The sequence below is a fragment of the Pinus tabuliformis genome, chromosome 6 (genome assembly GCF_031772625.1).
Source record: "Pinus tabuliformis cultivar Carrire ecotype Pingquan chromosome 6, CPIR1, whole genome shotgun sequence".
Lineage (NCBI taxonomy): Eukaryota > Viridiplantae > Streptophyta > Pinopsida > Pinales > Pinaceae > Pinus > Pinus tabuliformis.
In genome coordinates this window covers 1,626,929,682-1,626,949,975 of record NC_142292.1, presented here as the reverse complement: position 1 = coordinate 1,626,949,975, position 20,294 = coordinate 1,626,929,682, and positions in this window count along the sequence as shown.

The window sequence follows — 20,294 nt, the reverse complement described above, 5'->3', positions numbered from 1 at the left end:
GGAGAGGAAGGGATTCCTTTGATGGGAGGTAAATGCTGGATCGGAACTCACTTGGTTGTATCTCCTCTTGGACTTTCTTATTCTATCAATAAACTATTTGAGTTTCTCCTACATGCTGTGTATCAATGATGTTTTGTTATATTTGCATGTTTAGCTTAATCTGATCTTGAGCTTTTTATGAATGTATATCTGTATCTTCGTGTAGTTTCTCTCTCTTGTGATCTTGCAGGAATTCGGTGAAGCTAGGCCAGTAAGGGAGCTGGGAGCTGGGAACTACTGAAGAGAGGAGTGATTGGATCAACAAACTAGCGGAAGACACAGGTTAGTTACATCCTTCCTCCTCATTTACATTCCATAAAGAAGAATACTCAATTAGTTTTTCCTTGTTTGTTGCTAAGGCACTATCACACCTTAGAGTGGGATAGGGGCATTCTGAATAGATACTTTTCCCAACAACAAATTGGCGACTCCGCTGGTTATCGTATCTTGTTAGTTTATTTGTGTTTCTATTGTTGTTCATCTCATAAACTCAAGAGTGTCGAATCGAACTACATTTGCTATTTACAAGTGCAAAGTAGAGATCTTCTACTCTAGTCCATTCGCTGGGCCTATTTATGATCTGAAAAGTTGATCCACAAGTGCTCTAACAGCCCTTTGTGATAGATCTTAGTCCTCCTTTAAATCATCCCTCTAATTGTACCTAATTGATAGCTTTTATCTGGCCAAAAAACTGTAGATTAAACTGCAAACCGTGACCCAGAACCGAGAGACAATTCTCGTTTCTACTTCAGCGCAGGCTCTGTGAAGAGGTTCTGCATTTCAACGTAGGTCCCGAGAGGGATACCTGCACTGAAGTTCAGTTTCTCTGTGCTGGGGGTGCGCTGATCAGCCTTTGCCTTGTGCATTTGTGGTTCCCTGCTTCCTTTTGCTCAGTTTTATCTCTGTTTTTGCAGCCTGTTATCAGTGTGTGTACCTATCTGAAACCCCTTTTATTTGCCTTAATTCCGCCTCGGTTGTATAAAGAGATTGTATTTGTTTTTGTGTATTTGTTACATCATTTGCAGTTTCCCATTACAAAAGTAAACTAGTCATATTGTCGCCCTTAGATCTAGACCTGTCGTAAGTGTCGTTTTTGATCTTAGGAGTGAGTTTGTTTGTTGTTCACAGTTGATTGCGCTTTTACTTTTGTATTTTGGTTTGAATTTATGAATTTCTAGTGTCGAAACAAGTGTTTACTTCAAAATCATAAGTGTCGTAATCGTCTTTTTGAGTTCAAAAAGAAACTTGTTTGTGTTTTCACTTGAAATCGAATTCAAACTTTGTACAACAGCTTTCTTTTTAGCCATCAATATTAAGAAAGCGAAAACAAATACATGCATTTGTGCATTTGCATATTGATCGTTTGTATGGTTCGACTTAGGAAAAGTTCATTTACAGTGTGCTCTTTGCTCTTTGAGAAACGATTGTGTCTTTCTTTTCCCCTTGTAGCTAGGATTTTCATTGTTGAAAAGAGATAAATGCTTGCTTATCATCTTTAGACTACATTTAGGAATTGTATCATACATCTCGTGGTGATCCAAAAAGGCAAACTTCTAAGAAAGATCAACCTAAAATAAATTGAATGAACTTAACAACGCTTTGTAACTTAACGCACAACATAGAGGTCTAGGCTAGAGATGTGTTCCGGCGTCGTAAAACCTGGTGACTGTCGATCTCACTGATGGTTGGGTGATTCCTCCTGAGAGACGATAAGCGCCAGTACAGATTATGCTCCCACGTACCGTCGAGTATATATTGGGAGACCCCTATAGGCATAAAACCTTTATCCATAGGAAGCCGTGTCGGCCGCCCTACTGATCGCAATGCACTGAACACAACATTCGGGAAGATTGACCGCCCGAACCTTAAAAAGTATTCTGCGGTTTTGCGAAAAGTTTGGCACACCCTCTACCTAGAACTCCAGAGCAATTCCTTTTGGCCTTTTTCAGACTCTATAACAGAAAAAGTCCATCCGAGCATTTGTCACTTCGGGCTCGTTAAAACATCAAAGGCGACTAGAGTCATCTTTTGCTTTTTCTCGACTCTTTAAAATTGAAAAAGCAAGTTGTGTCCAAGCGTCGTTAAAATTTATTTTAAATGGAATATTCATACCCCTTTTCCTGCGTTGATCTTTAGGTTGAGAAAATGGAGTCTACCAACCAAGGAATTCCCCTTGGTGGAAATCCTAGTCCCTTCTCCTCTTGGGGAGATGTTGGTGCACCCCATATGGCCACATTGTCGCTTCCAGGACTGACAATTGGCTTGCCGGTCTGGCTCTTCTCAACCAATGTCGTTCAGAACACCACTATTCCTGAACAGTCGAATCAGCAGTTAGACCAGTCCAGAGTTACCCACCAGCCTTCTACTTCCTCTAATTCTTCCTCTCTCCCTTCCTCTTTGCTTGACGGAACTGGTAAAACTAAAAACCAAGTTCCTAAGGAGAAGAAGGAGAAGAAGAAGAAAGAGAAGAAGAAGAAGGAGCCAAAAGCGACTGGGGGAAAACGAGTGTCGTCTAACGAAAATCCACACACAGCACTGACTAGGCCTAAATCGCCATGTGTCATATGCAAGGGAGACCACTTTCACAGAGATTGTCCCTGCATCCCTCGGATACTAAGGGACTGGTCTCCCCGTTTTCACAATTTGGTGGCGTCAACCTCTGATAGCCATGTTGAAAGCACACCGTCAACTAGCGAAAGTGAAGTCCCAGGACAAAAAGGGAGAGCTAGATCTCCCTGTAGACTGTGCGAAGGAAACCATGCCATCCACTGCTGTCCCTTCTTAGACGAAGTGAAAAGAGTTTTAGATGATCGTCCGGTCTCACCGTTACGACTTCCTCCTGGATATAAAAAACTCTTGCCGAGTCTTTCATTAGTTGAAAATCTAGCTGGCCCGCTCAAGTGGTCAGCTGAAGCGCCGTGTTATAGACATTTTTGTGCCTTACAGCATTGAGCATGAAATGTCCATAATCTAAGGGATCCAAAGTCCCTAAACATGTTGTTCCTACCCCTAGAGGAACAAGGCTAACAAACCACAGCAATTCACAGAAGTTCTCCACCAGAAACTGCTCAAAAACAAGTCAATTCAGGATCATTTCAGTGGCTACACTAGCTGTTTGCGTTGAATGTCAAAGCAGACATTGGCTACCTGCGTTGAATGTCAACTGGAACACTGGCTACCTGCGCTGAACGAGAGTAGACAAGTGGCAGGCTCATTTCTCAAGGTGTCAAAACCCAAGAAGCTTCCAAAATGACACTTGCCTCAGGGAATTCGACTGGTGATGAGTAAGAGGTTCCAAATCTCCAAGTGGAAGCAAGAACCTCCAAGTGGACTCAAGAACTGACAGAGGGAGAGGACACTAGTCAGATCTCAAGCTGACTCATCCTCTCTCCAAACATCTATATATGGATCTCTCCTCCATGAGATCTAGAGGTTAGAATTTTGTTATTGCAAAGAATTGCTGTTGGTTTGAGATTGGAATCATTGGGTGCTTAATGCTTTGAAAGGGGTGAAGATAGGAATTCCATTTACTGGGAAGGAGATGTTGGATTGGAGCCCTCTGGGTTGTATCTCTTCCTGAACCTTGTTATTCATCAATAAAGCTATCTTGGTTTCTCCTATATGCTAATGTATTTTTGATGTATGAATGTATTAGTATGTTTAGTTTACTTCTAATCCTGAACTAGTTATGAATGTGAATATCTGTCTTTGTGTAGTGTTCTTCTCTTGTCGCAAGTAGCTGTTCTCTTGTCGCAAGTAGTTGTTCTCTTGTGATCTTGCAGGAACCCATTGAATCTGGATAAGCAAGAAGGCAAGTAGCTGTGAACTCCCAAAGAGAAGAGAGACCAGATCGAGGGACAAATGGAAGACACCGGTAAGTCTATTGATCTCTCTTCTTTCACATTTCATAAAGGAAGAAACCAGAATAGTTGTCTCTGTTTGTTGCTAAGGCACTGTCACACGTTAGGTGGATAGGATCGTCCTGCATAGGCATTTTTCCACACAACAAATTGGCGACTCCGCTGGGGAGATTTGTTTAGTCATTTTATTTGTGTTTCTATCATTGTTTGCTTCATAGACTTGACAGCAACAATCGAACTGCATCTTTCCGAGATGCAAAGTAGACAGTTGCTGCTTTGATCCAATCACTGGACTTGTCTATGATCTGAACAATGGATTCACAAATGATTTGATGATCCTTGTGATAGATCTTAGTAGCCCCTCAAAGCATCCCTTTGATTACACCTTGCTTGTTGCTTTTATTTGGCCTAAAACAGTGAATTAAATAGCAATCTGTGACCCAGAACCTGAGGGAAACGAGAGTTTCTCCTTCAGCGCAGAACCAGTGAAGGGATTCTGCATTTCAACGCAGGTCCCGTGAAGGCTACCTGCGCTGAACGTCAAAACCCCTGTGTTGAGGTTGCGCTGAACCAGTTTTCCCTTGTGCAGCTGGGGTTCTTTGCTCTGTTTTGCCTTGTTTTGATCTCTGATTTTTGCAGCCTGTAACCAGCATAGGTACCAGTCTAATAACTCCTTTTCTCTGCTTAGATTCTGCCTCCTTTTGTACAAAAAGACTGTGAGTGTTTTTATGTGTTTGTGGCATCATTTACAGTTTTCCTTTGCATGAGTGAAATAGTCATCCTATAGCCCTTGATTTAGATCTGTTGATTGTGATCTTAGAAGAGAGTTCATTGGCTGTTTGCAGATTGATTATACATTTACTTTTGCATTTGGTTTGAGTTTGTCTCTTTTAAGTGTCAAAACAAGTCTTTATTTCGAAAATCGTTAAGTGTTGTAATCTCTTCTACCCTCTCTGATTTCGAAAAAGTAAACTTGTTTGTATTGGTCATTTAAAAGCAAATACAAAGTTGTACAAAAAGCTTTCTTTGTAGGCATCAATACTAAGAAAGTGGAAAACAAACACCTGCATTGTGCATTTGCATTTGAGAGTTTGCATGCTTGATTTAGGAAAGGTGCATTAGAGTGTGCTGATTGCTCTTTGAGAAAAGATGGTGTCTTTCTTTTCCCTTAGTAGCTAGGATTTTCAAAGTTGAAAAGATATAAAGCTTGCTTATCATCTTTAGACTGCATTTAGGAATTGTATCATACATCTCGTGGTGAACCTTGAAAGGAAAAATTCTAAAAAGATCAACCTAAAATAAATTGAATGAACTTAACAATGCTTTGCAACATAACGCACAACATAGAGGTCTAGGCTAGAGACGTGTTCCGGCGTCGTTAAGCCTGGTGACTGTCGATCTCGTGGATGGTGGGTGATTCCTCCTTAGGGACGATAGCGCCAGTATGGATTGTGCTCCCACGTACCGTCACGTATATTGGGAGACCCCTATAGGCATAAAACCTTTATCCTTAGGAAGTCGTGTCGGCCGCCCTACTGATCGCAATGCACTGAACACAGCATTCAGGAAGATCGACCGCCCGTACCCTAAAAAGTATTCTACGGTTTTGCGAAAAGTTTGGCACACCCTCTGCCTAGAACTCCAGAGCAGTTCCTTTTGGCCTTTTTCAGACTCTATAATGGAAAAAGTCCATCCGAGCATTTGTCACTTTGGGCTCGTTAAAACATCGAAGGAGACTAGAGTCATCTTTAGCTTTTTCTCGACTCTTTAAAACTGAAAAAGCAAGTTGTGTCTAAGCGTCGTTAAAAATTTATTTTAAACGGAACAATCACCCTTATTCTTGCATTGATCTTTAGGTTGAAAAAATGGAGCACACCAACCAAGGAATTCCCTTTGGTGGAAATCCTAGTCCCTTCTCCTCTTGGGGAGATGTTGGTGCGCCCCACATGGCCGCATTGTCACTTCCAGGACTGACAATTGGCCTGCCAGTCTGGCTCTTTTCAACCAATGTCGTTCAGAACACCACCATTCCTGAACAGTCGAGTCAATAGTTAGACCAGACCAGAGTTGCCAACCAGCCTTCTACCTCATCTAACTCTTCCTCTCCTCCTTCCTCTTTGCTTGACGGAACTGGTAAAACAAAAAACCAAGTTCCTAAGGAGAAGAAGGAAAAGAAGAAGAAAGAGAAGAAGAAGAAGGAGCCAAAGGCGACTGGGGGAAAACAAGTGTCGTCTGACAAAAATCCACACACAGCACTGACCAGGCCTAAATCACCATGTGTCATATGCAAGGGAGACCACTTCCACAGAGATTTTCCCTGCATCCCTCGGATACTAAGGGATTGGTCTCCCCGTTTGCACAATTCGGTAGCATCAACCTCTGATAGCCATGTTGACTGCTCACTGTCGACTAGTGAAAGTGAAGTCCCAGGACAGAGAGGGAAAGCTAGATTTCCCTGCAAACTGTGTGAAGGAAATCACGCCATACACCGTTGTCCCTTCTTAGACGAGGCTAAAAGAGTTCTGGAAGATCGCCCGATTTTACGAGCGCAACTTCCTCCTGGATATCAAAAACTCCTGCCAAGTCCTTCACTAGTTGAGAACCCGGCTGGCCCACCCAGGTGGTCAGCCGAAGCACCTATCATTGAAGGTGAACCGTCTGGATCCATGCCTGACAAAAGTCAAAAGGTTGAGACGGCAGTCGACCCGTTTTTTCCTTCAGAGGCTCTATCTTCGAATGATACCATCACAGAGGAGAATAAAGACGACACCGTCCAAATTCTCTTCATCAACACTGACTCTGATGAACAAGGGGGCAATGCCCCCATTCCTCTATCGCAGGAAGGAAGTTCGTCCAAGCGATATCCGGCCGTCTATTCGGTCCCACCACCAAGCAACCTGGTTGTGTCCTTTGATTGGAACCAACTAGGTGTTATAGACAATTTTGTGCCTTACAGCAACAAGCATGAATTGTCAATAATCCAAGGGATCCAAAGTTCCCTAAACATGATGTTCCTACCCCTAGAGGAACAAGGTCAGCAAACCAACAGCTCTCAGATCAGTTCTCCACCTGAAAACACTCAAAAACAAGCAATCCTGAAATCAAAGCAGGTGCTCCACTAGGCTTCTGCGCTGAAACACAACTCCTCCATGGTGTACCTGCGTTGCAAAGCAGGTAGGACAAAGGCCACCTGCGTTGAGCGAGTTTGGACAAGTGGCACACTGAGTCATTGCTCTGGAATCTTCCAAAAATGACACTTGGATCAGGGATTTCGCCTTGTGATGAGTCAGAGGCTCTGTTTCTCCAAGTGGAAGCAAGGTTCTCCAAGTGGACTCAAGAACTGAAGATCAACTAAAGATTAACTGAAGAGAGAGAGGACACAAGGTAGCTACACATCAGTTGCAAGCTGACTCATCCTTTCTCAATTCATCTATATATTGAGCTCTCTCCTATGAGCTCAAGGGGCTGGAATTTTGTGCAAAGTAATGATATGCTGTTGGTTTCACTATAGAGCTATTGGGTGATTGTTTGAGAGAGGTGAAGAGGAGAAATTCTTTCTGCTGGGAGGTGTTGCGGGATTGGAGCCTTCAATGGTTGTAATACTCTCAGAACCTTTACTTCTTCATTAATAAAAGCTATTGAGGTTCTTCTATGTGCTCTTGTTTCAATAATATATTGTGATAATTGCATGTTTGGTTTACACTAATCCTTGAACCAGTTATGATTGCATGCTTCTTGTAGTTTCCTTCTTTGTTATTTTGCAGGATCTCATTGTAGCTGGGCTAGCAAAAAGCAAGGAGCTAGGAGCAAGTAGCCAAAGAGAAGAGTTTGGATTCGACATTAAACGCAAGGCAACGGTTAGTGCATTTTTCCACTCTCTTTTGCTTTCATAAAGAAGTAAACCTTAAGTAGTTTGTTTACAGTTGTTGCTAAGGTACTATCACCCTTAGAGTGGGATAGGGTCATCCGAGTCGGATACTTTTCCCTACAACAAACTGGCGACTCCGCTGGGGATCGTATCCGTTTGATTGTGTTTGTAGTATTTTGCTATTCATTTCCTGAACAAAAGAGTACCAAATCGAAAAGCTTTTGACTATATCAAAAGCGAAGTAGAGGGCAGCTACTCTAGCTCATTTCTGAGCAAGTTCATGATTTGAAGAGCTAATCTACAAGGATCCTTGTAAGCTCTTAGTGATAGCTTTTCATCTTCCTAATCATCCCTTTGAGTGTGCTTGACTGATTGTTTCTGATTTGAGCAAAAACTGTGCATTTTTGAGAAAATTATGACCCGGAAACTGTGAAAACGTAATTCTCGTTTTCCAAAGCAGGTAGTACACAGGCTACCTGCTTTGCAACGTAGGTCCCGAAGGGGCTACCTGCGCTGAGAGCCAGATTGGCTGTGCAGCACCTGCGTTGGCCCAAATTTGCCTAGTGCTGTTGGGGTTTCCTCCTTTTCTCTTGCCTGTTTTCACCATTGATTTGGCTGCCAGTTACCAGTCTTGTACCTGTTCTGAAACCAATATTACTTGCCATCATTCTGCCTCTGTTATATAACGAAATTGTACTTGTTCTTTGTATTTCTTACTCATTTACAATTTCCCATAACGAAGAGTAAACTAGTCTTGCTTTTGGCCTCTTAGATCTGAACCTGTGTTAGGCATTTTGCTGGTCTAAAGAGTTAGCTTGTTTGCTGCCCATAGCTGATTAGTCATTTTACTTTCGTCAGTATGCTTTGATTTCATGCATTTCCAGTGATTAAGCAAGTAAATCTTAAGGTGTCTTTTGATTTTGGACAAGCTTGTTTACTTTCGCTTTAAATCAAAATCAAAGTTATATAACGACTTTCTTTTTGTAACCCATCCACATTAAGAAAGGGAAAAGAAAATACATGCATTGTGCATTTTGCATTTGACTGTTTGCTTGACGATTTAGAAAAAACTTGCATTTAGTGTGTGCTCTATGATCTGTGTGAAAAGATTTGCCTTTCTTTTCCCTCAGTAGTTAAGGTTTTCAAAGTTGAAAGATTGAAAAGTTTGCTTCTCATCTTAGACTGCATTCAGGAATTTGTTATATACATCTCGTGGTGATCCTTAAAGGCAAACTGCTAAGCAAGATCAACATTAAAATAAATCCAATTTACATAACAACGCTTTGTAACATAACGCAAACACATAGAGGTCTAGGTAGAGACGTGTTCCGGCGTCGTTAAACATAGTGACTGTCGATCTCTACGAAGGTGGGTGATTCCTCCTGAGAGTCGGTGGCACTAATACGGACTTGTGCTCCCACGTACCGTCGCGTATATATTGGGAGACCCCTATAGGCAATTATCCTTTATCCATAGGAAGCCGTGTCGGCCGCCCTACTGATCGCGATGCAGTGAACACAGCATTCACGAAGATCGACCACCCGTACCGTAAAACGTATTCTGTGGTTTCGCGAAAAGTTTGGCACACCCTCTGCCTAGAACTCCAGAGAAGTTTCTTTTGGCCTTTTTCAAACTCTATAACTGAAAAAGTCCATCCGAGCATTTGTCACTTCCGGCTCGTTAAAACATCGAAGGCGACTAGAGTCATCTTTAGCTTTTTCTCGACTCTTAAAACATGAAAAAGCAAGTTTGTGTCTAAAAGCGTCGTTAATAAAATTTATTTTAAGCGGAACATAATCACCTGTTATTCCCACGTTGATCTTTCAGTTGAAAAGTATGGAGCCCACCAACCAAGGAAGTAACCTTGGCGGAAGTCCCAATCCCTTCTCCTCTTGGGGAGATGTTGGTGCGCCTCATATGGCCACATTGTCACTTCCAGGATTGACAATTGGCCTGCCTGTATGGCTCTTTTCAACTAATGTAGTTCAGATCGCCACTAATCCTGAGCAGTCGAATCAACAGTCAGACCAGTCTAGAACTACCCACCAGCCTTCCACTTCTTACAATTCTTCCTCTGATCCTTCATCTTCACATGGTAGAGCCGGCAAAAGTCAGCCTCCCATGGAGAAGAAGGAAAAGAAGAAAAGAGAAAATAAGCAGAAGGGGCCTATGGCGAAGGCGACTGGGGGCAAGCAAAAGACAGCTGACAAAAACCCACACACTGCACCGACCGGGCCTAAATCGCCATGTGTCATTTGCAAAGGGGCCCACTTCCATCGTGATTGTCCTTGTATTCCCCGGATACTAAGGGACTGGTCCCCAAGGTTGCACAATCTGGTAGCATCAACCTCTGGTAATCATGTTGATTACAGTCCGTCAACTAGCGAGAGTGAAGGACGAAGAGGGAGACCAAGATCACCCTGTATGTTGTGTGAAGGCGATCATGCCATCCACCGATGTCCATTCTTAGATGAGGCAAAGAGAGTTTTGGAAGATCGTCCGGTTTCACCGTTACGACTTCCTCCTGGATACCAAAAACTCGCGCCTAATCCCTCGATAGTTGAAAATCCAGCTGACCCGCTCAAGTGGTCGGCTGAAGTGTCGGTCATTGAGAATGAACCTACTGAATCCAGACCAGACGAAAGTCTAAAGGTCGAAACGGCAGTTGACCCGGTTCTTCCTTCAGAGGTTTCATCCTCCAATGACTCCGTCATTGAAGACCCATCTTCAAATGACACCCTCATTGAAGAGGATAAAGATGACACCGTCCATATCCTTTTCATCAACACAGACTCTGATGAGCATCAGGGCAATGCGCCCATTCCTTTATCACAGGAAGGAACATCGTCAGGGTCGTATCCGGCCGTATATTCGGTCCCACCACCAAGCAACCTAGTTGTATCCTTTGATTGGAATCAACTAGGCAGACCCCGGTTACCAGCCAGTATCCCATTCAGAATGATAGTCCAAATCTACAGAATGGTGATGGCTGGAACTATCATAGATGAAGGGGCATCTGTGAGTATCCTTTCCTCTATTGCTTGGAAAGCACTGGGTTGCCCGGCGCTTTTACCTGAGATGAGAAATCTATCAGGTTTTGATAAAGGAACCAGTCACCCGTTAGGGATTCTCCCCAATGTTCCAATTACATTGAAAGGGAAGACAGTTCATATGAACATCATGGTCGTCCAGGGACCCTTGGTTTATAACTTACTCCTTGGACGAGACTATATATATTGCATGGAGGCAATAGTATCCTCGCTCTTTAGAGTCATGTGTTTTCCGCACGAAGGAAGAATGGTCAAGCTCATAGACCAACTTTCATTTCCAGGATCACGCATCGCAAATAGTCAAATACCATCCCTTAACGGTTTATTCACTCAAGGAATTCCACCACCCCCGGTTCTACTTCCCGATGAATGCGAGTAATTCGGAAAGAAAGAACTGGGACCCAGGGGGCATGCACCCTGGCCTGCCTTGGGCAGAGAAAACCTTGGGTATAAAGTTAATTTCCGCAGAAGAATGGACTAGTTAGTACCCCGTCCGAAAAAGGAAGAGAGGGTTGTTCTAGGATAAAATTCTTTTGTCAAAGTTATGTGAAGCGGAAGAATCGCTCCCTTTGTCTAAAAAAGTAGGCTCTCCTAAGGAGGAGATCCACTTGTGGCAGCAAGTAGCCACCATCTTGAATGTCAAGCCTCACCCATTAAAACAATATGTTTTGAAAGAGAGTAGGGGCAGTCTCCAAAGAAAGAGATGAAATTACTGAAACAAGTAGTCACCATCCTTAGCAACCTAATGATAGACATCACCGAAAAGAGAGTTTAGTTTGCGGCAGCGAACAAAACCATTTTTCGGATAATAAGTAAGAGGACAGAATCTTGAAATTATACTTTATACCTGGGGGCATGCAAACCTTTTGGAGTGCAAGCACGGGACGACTATTTATTTTTTAAATTTTTAGGTCCTCCCTTTAAACCTGTAGGTCTAACTCGTTAAACTCGTAGGATTAGCCATTTCCAGCTTGCATAAAGAAAGGATGAAAGGCAAAAGTTAAAACCTGCCAAATTGGAGTAATTAGTGAGGTATCGCTCCTTAAATAAGATTACCTCACCTAAAGCATTCCTTGTATTAAGACTGGTATAATCGAGCAGTTTTAGCAATGTTCATGCTCGTTAAAAAATAAACGCAAGAATCGAGCAGTTTTAGCAATGTTCATGCTCGTTAAAAAATAAACGCAAGAATCGAGCAGTTTTTGTATAGAGTTCATGCTCGTTAAAAAATAAACATGAATTGTGAGCAATCTTTCCCTACAGTTCAAGCTCATCCAGAAAAAATGAACCGGTAAATAACCTGGAGAAATGTAACCTTTGAAAGCCGTTTTAAAAACCTTTGGTCGTGTTCTTGCAGTCTCACCTCCATCCGTTCATTTGGCCAATCGTTCATCTCCATATGTGTGTTTACCCATTTTGAGGAACAGCTGCGAAGAGTGATTTCACTTAGCCATCCTTGTGACACTGCCGTGATTGGAGAATTCCAACCTGTACCTGGAATCTACTGCTATCCCTGTTCATCACTCGTTCCTCAAAAGACGAGTCTTCTTTGAGCTCTTTTCACTGACTCGTAAAATATGAAAAGTTTGCCGAGTTTTGGCCTTCCAGCTCGTTAAAAGGACCGGAAGAGCTATCCCTCCTCTAGATTTTAATATTTTTGGACCTGAGGGATTATTGCACAAAAAGATCGAGCGCTTGTTTTGTTCGGCTCGTTAAAGAGATCGAAAATTCATCCCTTCTGTATGGTTTTATACTTTTTCGGACTTAAGGGATTAAAAGACGAAAAAGGAATTTTGGAGTTAACTTTTCGTACCTTTTCAAACTCTCTAAAAATGAAAAGAACCGAGTTTTCCTTATCGTTAGACTCGTTAAAATGATTAAATAGCGACAAACTTGTCTTTAGACGAGAACGAGTTTCCCTATCGCTAGGCTCGTTAAAACATAGCGATGGGCTTGCCCGAAGGGCAGGTTATAGAACAAGCATATGTTATCCTCCTCAAGCTTCACAAAAATAAAGAGGTACTGGTCAGCAATGACTGGGGAAAAATTGGGAGAACCTCACAGCATTAATGGTAGCAAGTCGCTCTTGAACATGACACTTTGTCCTCCGTATCACATCGGGTTGGGTTGTTTCATTCACCGGTCTCATAACCATGGTCCTCGCCACACCACTCACAATTGGGGTAATGCTACCAATCCATCACATCAGTGTCGTTATATGTTCAAGAGATGTGGTTCTGCAAAGAGTCAATCGTGTCCCATCCACTACCATACATTATCCTTCATCCACTTCATGACCGCCACCCTGAATCATACATCACAGTTTGTTTTCACCTCATCACAATCACTAGCTCCGTTCCGTGTCACTGATGTGGGATTCATTAAGGCCCTCCTTTGACGGATCGCTCCTTGTCGACATTAGCTCATTATCCAAGGAGTTGATCTAGGAACACCCCCTTCAGTACTTTGAAGCTTGCATGCCTCAATGGCAAGTTTCTCACTTCCGGCGACAGGTATACATCAATGACCTTCGACCAGAAGATTTTGCATGGTGGTCGACGCCAAGTCCTTTATTCCCACCATGTGAATTGTACTGCCGTACCTTGAGGGTCATCATCCTTATCGGTGATTCCTCTCGCGCTTGTTAACGGTTTACATCATTGACCGGTAATCAAGCGATGTCTTTCCATGTTCGACTTCAAGAAATTCTCACATGGATCAACTTGTACATCGAGTGAAGATCGGAAGAGATTGAAGACCCCGGATCTAGTTTCATCCATCCGGGCTGCGATATATATTCAAGACATAAAGACATTTGATATGTACATCATTACAGCAGATGATCATCCTTCTCAAAGGATGATAATTTCAGCAGAGAATTATCAGTCTACAATCAGACGATCGTCTGTTCTATGTACCAAAATGTATTTATAAAGCTGAGCATGGGAATGCCCGCCTCAGCTAGATCATGAAAAATGTATGAAAAATAATGTATTGTATTGTATCTTATTACAGGACACTTCTCAGCAGATTGAATGGACTTCGGATCCTCTCAATAAAGCATTTCACCCGATAAACGACCTCATACTTTAGGGGGCATCTGTTATAGACAATTTTGTGCCTTACAGCAACAAGCATGAATTGTCAATAATCCAAGGGATCCAAAGTTCCCTAAACATGATGTTCCTACCCCTAGAGGAACAAGGTCAGCAAACCAACAGCTCTCAGATCAGTTCTCCACCTGAAAACACTCAAAAACAAGCAATCCTGAAATCAAAGCAGGTGCTCCACTAGGCTTCTGCGCTGAAACACAACTCCTCCATGGTGTACCTGCGTTGCAAAGCAGGTAGGACAAAGGCCACCTGCATTGAGCGAGTTTGGACAAGTGGCACACTGAGTCATTGCTCTGGAATCTTCCAAAAATGACACTTGGATCAGGGATTTTGCCTTGTGATGAGTCAGAGGCTCTATTTCTCCAAGTGGAAGCAAGGTTCTCCAAGTGGACTCAAGAACTGAAGATCAACTAAAGATTAACTGAAGAGAGAGAGGACACAAGGCAGCTACACATCAGTTGCAAGCTGACTCATCCTTTCTCAATTCATCTATATATTGAGCTCTCTCCTATGAGCTCAAGGGGCTGGAATTTTGTGCAAAGTAATGATATGTTGTTGGTTTCACTATAGAGTTATTGGGTGATTGTTTGAGAGAGGTGAAGAGGAGAAATTCTTTCTGCTGGGAGGTGTTGTGGGATTGGAGCCTTCAATGGTTGTAATACTCTCAGAACCTTTACTTCTTCATTAATAAAAGCTATTGAGGTTCTTCTATGTGCTCTTGTTTCAATAATATATTGTGATAATTGCATGTTTGGTTTACACTAATCCTTGAACCAGTTATGATTGCATGCTTCTTGTAGTTTCCTTCTTTGTTATTTTGCAGGATCTCATTGTAGCTGGGCTAGCAAAAAGCAAGGAGCTAGGAGCAAGTAGCCAAAGAGAAGAGTTTGGATTCGACATTAAACGCAAGGCAACGGTTAGTGCATTTTTCCACTCTCTTTTGCTTTCATAAAGAAGTAAACCTTAAGTAGTTTGTTTACAGTTGTTGCTAAGGTACTATCACCCTTAGAGTGGGATAGGGTCATCCGAGTCGGATACTTTTCCCTACAACACTAGGCAGACCCCGGTTGCCAGCAAGCATACCGTTCAGAATTATCGTTCAAATATACAGAATGGTAATGGCTGGCACTATCATTGATGAGGGGGCATCTATGAGTATCCTTTCCTCTATTTCTTGGAAAGCGCTTGGTTCGCCAGCGCTTTTGCCTGAAATGAGAAATCTATCAGGTTTTGATAAAGGAACCAGTCGACCTTTAGGGATCCTCCCCAATGTGCCCATAACATTGAAAGGGAAGACCGTTCAAATGAACGTGATGGTTGTTCAAGGACCCTTGGATTATAACCTACTCCTTGGACGAGACTATATATATTGCATGGGAGCTATTGCCTCCTCACTCTTTAGAGTAATGTGTTTTCCGCATGAAGGAAGAGTGGTCAAGCTCGTGGACCAACTTTCATTTCCCGGATCACGCATATCAAATAGTCACATACCATCCCTAAATGGTCTATTCACGCAAGAAGTGTCTCAACCCACGGTCCGTCCTCCTGATGAGCGCGAGTAATCCAGGAGGATATGACTGGAACCCAGGGGGCATGCGTCCTGGTCTGCTTCGGCAGGGAAACTTTGGGTATAGAGTAGGTTTCCACGGGAGAATATGACTAGTCTGTACCCCGTCCGTCTAGGAAGAGGGTTATTCTAGAATAAGATTCTTTTGTCAAAGTTATGTGAGTTGGTGGGCTACGTCGCTCACCTTTGTCTATTTTGGTGGACATTGCCGAGGAAGTGTTTTGTTTGAAAGATTAACGAAAACAATCTTTGGGTAGCCTGAAAGAGGTAGGCCTCTCCCGGTAAAACAAATGTTTTATTTGCAAATTGAGGGGTAACCTTGAAATCGTACTTTATGCATGGGGGCATGCAAACCTTTTGGAGTGCAAGAAAAGAGCGGTTATTTATTTGTTTTTGGGGTTAGCCATTTCATAACTTGCATAAAGAAAGGATGCGGAGCAAAGCTTAGTGAGATGAAGCTCCATAAAAAATAGAATCTTGATGAGACACTCTTATCATATGACTGGGTTATCGAGCAGTTTTAGCACACAGTTCATGCTCGTTAAAAAATAAACGCAAGATCCGAGCAGTTTTAGCACATAGTTCATGCTCGTTAAAAAAATAAACATAAGACCGAGCAAATTTTTCCACCCGCGTTTAAGCTCGTTAAAAAATGAACTATCCCGGTAAATAACCACTGTGAATGTAATATCATCAGCCATTAAAGCCTTGGTCGTGTCTGCACCGTCACCTCCACTTTTCCATTAACCGATCATTCACCTCCATATGATTGTTTACCCATTTTGAGGAACAGCTGCGAAGAGTGATTTCACCTAGCCATCCTTGTGACACTGCCGTGATTGGAAAATTCCAACCTGTACTTGGAATCAGCTGCTAACCCTGTTTATCACTCGTTCCTCAAAAGACGAGTCTTCTTTAAGCTCTTTTCAACTGACTCGTAAAATATGAAAAGATTACCGAGTCCTTGGCCTTCCAGCTCGTTAAAGGGACAGGAAGAGCTATCCCTCCTCTAGATTTTAATCTTTTTGGACCTGAGGGATTATTGCACAAAAAGATCGAGCGCTTGTTTTATTCGGCTCGTTAAAACTATCGAAAACTCATCCCTTCTGTATTGTTTTATACTTTTTCGGACTTAAGGTATTAGATGACGAAAAAGGAATTTTGGAGTTAACTTTATGTACCTTTTCAGACTCTCTAAAAATGAAAAGGACCGAGTTATCCTTGTCGTTAGACTCGTTAAAATGATTAAATAGCGACAAACTTGTCTTTAGACGAGAACGAGTTTCACTATCGCTAGGCTCGTTAAAACATAGCGATGGGCTTGCCCGAAGGGCAGGTTATAGAACAAGCATATGTTATCCTCCTCAAGCTTGACAAAAATAAAGAGGTACTGGTCAGCAATGACTGGGGAAAAATTGGGAGAAACTAAAGAAAACTTTGATGGTAGCAAGTCGCTCTTGAACATGACACTTTTCCTCCGTACCACAATCAGGTTGGGTTGTTTCATTCACCGGTCACATCCATGGTCTCGCCATACCATCCATATTTGGGGTAATGCTACCGATCCATCGTATCAGTGTCGCCATATGTTCAAGAGAAGTCGTTCATAAAAGTCAACCGTGTCCCATCCACTGCCATACATTATCCTTCATCCTTTCATGACCGCCACCCTGAATCATATGTCACAGATCGTTTTCACCTCCATTAAAATCATTAGCTCCGTTCTGTGTCACTGATGTGGGATTCATCAAGGCCCTCCTTTGACAGATCGCTTCTTGTCGACATCAGCTCATTATCCAAGAAGTTGATCTAGGAACAACCCCTTCAGTACTTTGAAACTTGCATGCCACAATGGCAAGTTTCTCACTTCCGGCGACAAGTATACATCAATGACCTTCGACCGAAAGATTTTGCGTGGTGTTCGACGCCAAGTCCTTTATTCACACCATGTGAATTGTACTGCAGTACCTTGAGGGTCATTATCATTATCGGTGATTCCTCTCGCGCTTGTTAACGGTTTACATCATTGACCGGTAATCAAGCGATGTCTTTCCATGTTCGACTTCAGAACATTTCTCACATGGATCGACTTGTACTTAGAGTGAAGATCGAACGAGTTTGAAGACCCCGGATCTAGTTTCATCCATCCGGGCTGCGATATATATTCAGGAAAGATAAAGACATTGACATGTACATCATTGCAGCAGATAATCATCCTACTCAAAGGATGATAATTTCATCAAAATTATCAGTCTATCGTCAGACGATTGTCTGTTCTATGTACAAAAAAATGAATTTATAAAGCTGAGCATGGGAATGCCCGCCTCAGCTAGATCATGAAAGCAGTATGAAAAATAATGTATGGTATTGTATCTTATTACAGGTCTCCTCTTAGCATTGGATGAACTTCGGATCCCCCTGATAAAGCATTTCACCCGATAAACGGCCTCATACTTTAGGGGGCAACTGTTATAGACATTTTTGTGCCTTACAGCATTGAGCATGAAATGTCCATAATCTAAGGGATCCAAAGTCCCTAAACATGTTGTTTCTACCCCTAGAGGAACAAGGCTAACAAACCACATCAATTCACAAAAGTTCTCCACCAGAAACTACTCAAAAACAAGTCAATTCAGGACCATTTCAGTGGCTACACTAGCTGTTTGCGTTGAATGTCAAAGCCAACACTGGCTACCTGCGTTGAATGTCAACTGGAACACTGGCTACCTGCGCTGAACGAGAGTGGACAAGTGGCAGGCTCATTTCTAAAGGTGTCAAAACCCAGGAAGCTTCCAAAATGACACTTGCCTCAGGGAATTCGACTGGTGATGAGTAAGAGGTTCCAAATATCCAAGTGGAAGCAAGAACCTCCAAGTGGACTCAAGAACTGACAGAGGGAGAGGACATTAGCCAGATCTCAAGCTGACTCATCCTCTCTCCAAACATCTATATATGGATCTCTCCTCCATGAGATCTAGAGGCTGGAATTTTGTTATTGCAAAGAATTGTTGTTGGTTTGAGATTGGAATCATTGGGTGCTTAATGCTTTGAAAGGGGTGAAGATAGGAATTCCATTTGCTGGGAAGGAGATGCTGGATTGGAGCCCTCTGGGTTGTATCTCTTCCTGAACCTTGTTATTCATCAATAAAGCTATCTTGGTTTCTCCTATATGCTGATGTATTTTTGATGTATGAATGTATTAGTATGTTTAGTTTACTTCTAATCCTGAACTAGTTATGAATGTGAATATTTGTCTTTGTGTAGTGTTCTTCTCTTGTCGCAAGTAGCTGTTCTCTTGTCGCAAGTAGTTGTTCTCTTATGATCTTGCAGGAACCCGTTGAAGCTGGATAAGCAAGAAGGCAAGTAGCTGTGAACTCCCAAAGAGAAGAGAGACCGGATCGAGGGACAAATGGAAGACACCGGTAAGTCTATTGATCTCTCTTCTTTCACATTTCATAAAGGAAGAAACCAGAATAGTTGTCTATGTTTGTTGCTAAGGCACTGTCACACCTTAGGTGGATAGGATCGTCCTGCATAGGCATTTTTCCCCACAACACGCCGGTCATTGAAGATGAACCAGCCGAATCCATACCCGACGAAAGTCAAAAGGTCGAGGCGGCAGTTGACCCAGTCTTGCCTTCAGAGGATTTATCTTCGAATGATAGAGTCACTGAAGAGGATAAAGATGACTCCATCCAAATTCTCTTGATCAACACAGACTCCGACGAGCATGGGGGAAACCCCCCCATTCCTTTATCGCAGGAAGGAATTTCGTCAGAGCGATACTCGGCCATCTATTCGGTCCCACCTCCAAGCAACCTAGTTGTCTCCTTCGACTGGAACCAACTAGGCAGACCCCGTTTGCCAGCAAGCATACCATTCAGAATTATTGTCCAAATATATAGAATGGTCATGGCTGGCACCATCATAGATGAGGGGGCATCTGTGAGTATCCTTTCCTCTACTGCTTGGAAAGCGCTTGGTTCACCATCGCTTTTGCCTGAAATGAGAAATCTGACAGGCTTTGATAAAGGAACCAGTCGACCTTTAGGGATCCTCCCCAATGTGCCCATAATATTGAAAGGGAAGACCGTTCAAATGAACGTGATGGTCATTCAAGGACCCTTGGATTATAACCTACTCCTTGGACGAGACTATATATATTGCATGGGAGCCATCGTCTCCTCACTCTTTAGAGTAATGTGTTTTCCGCACGAAGGAAGAGTGGTCAAGCTCGTGGACCAGCTTTCATTTCCTAGATCACGCATCGCAAATAGTCATATACCATCCCTAAATGGTCTCTTCACGCAAGAAATGTCTCAACCCACAGTCCGTCCTCCCGATGAGCGCGAGTAATTCGGAGGGATATGACTGGAACCCAGGGGGCATGCGTCCTAGTCTGCTTCGGCAGGAAAACTTTGGGTATAGGGTAGGTTTCCGCGGGAGAATATGACTAGTCTGTACCCCATCCGTCTTGGAAGAGGGGTTATTCTAGAATAAGATTCTCTTGTCAAAGTTATGTGTTTGGCGCTCGTTGTCACTCACCTTTGTCTATCTCGGTAGACATCGCCGAAGAAGTGTTTTGTTTGCTGCACAAACGAGACAATCTTTGGTAACCTGAAAGAGGTAGGCCTCTCCTGGTAGAACAAATGTTTTATCTGCAAATTGAGTGGTAACCTTGAAATCGTACTTTATACCTGGGGGCATGCAAACCTTTTGGAGTGCAAGCAAGGGGCGGCTATTTATTTTTTAAATTTTTAGGTCCTCCCTTTAAACCCGTAGGTCTAACCCTTTAAA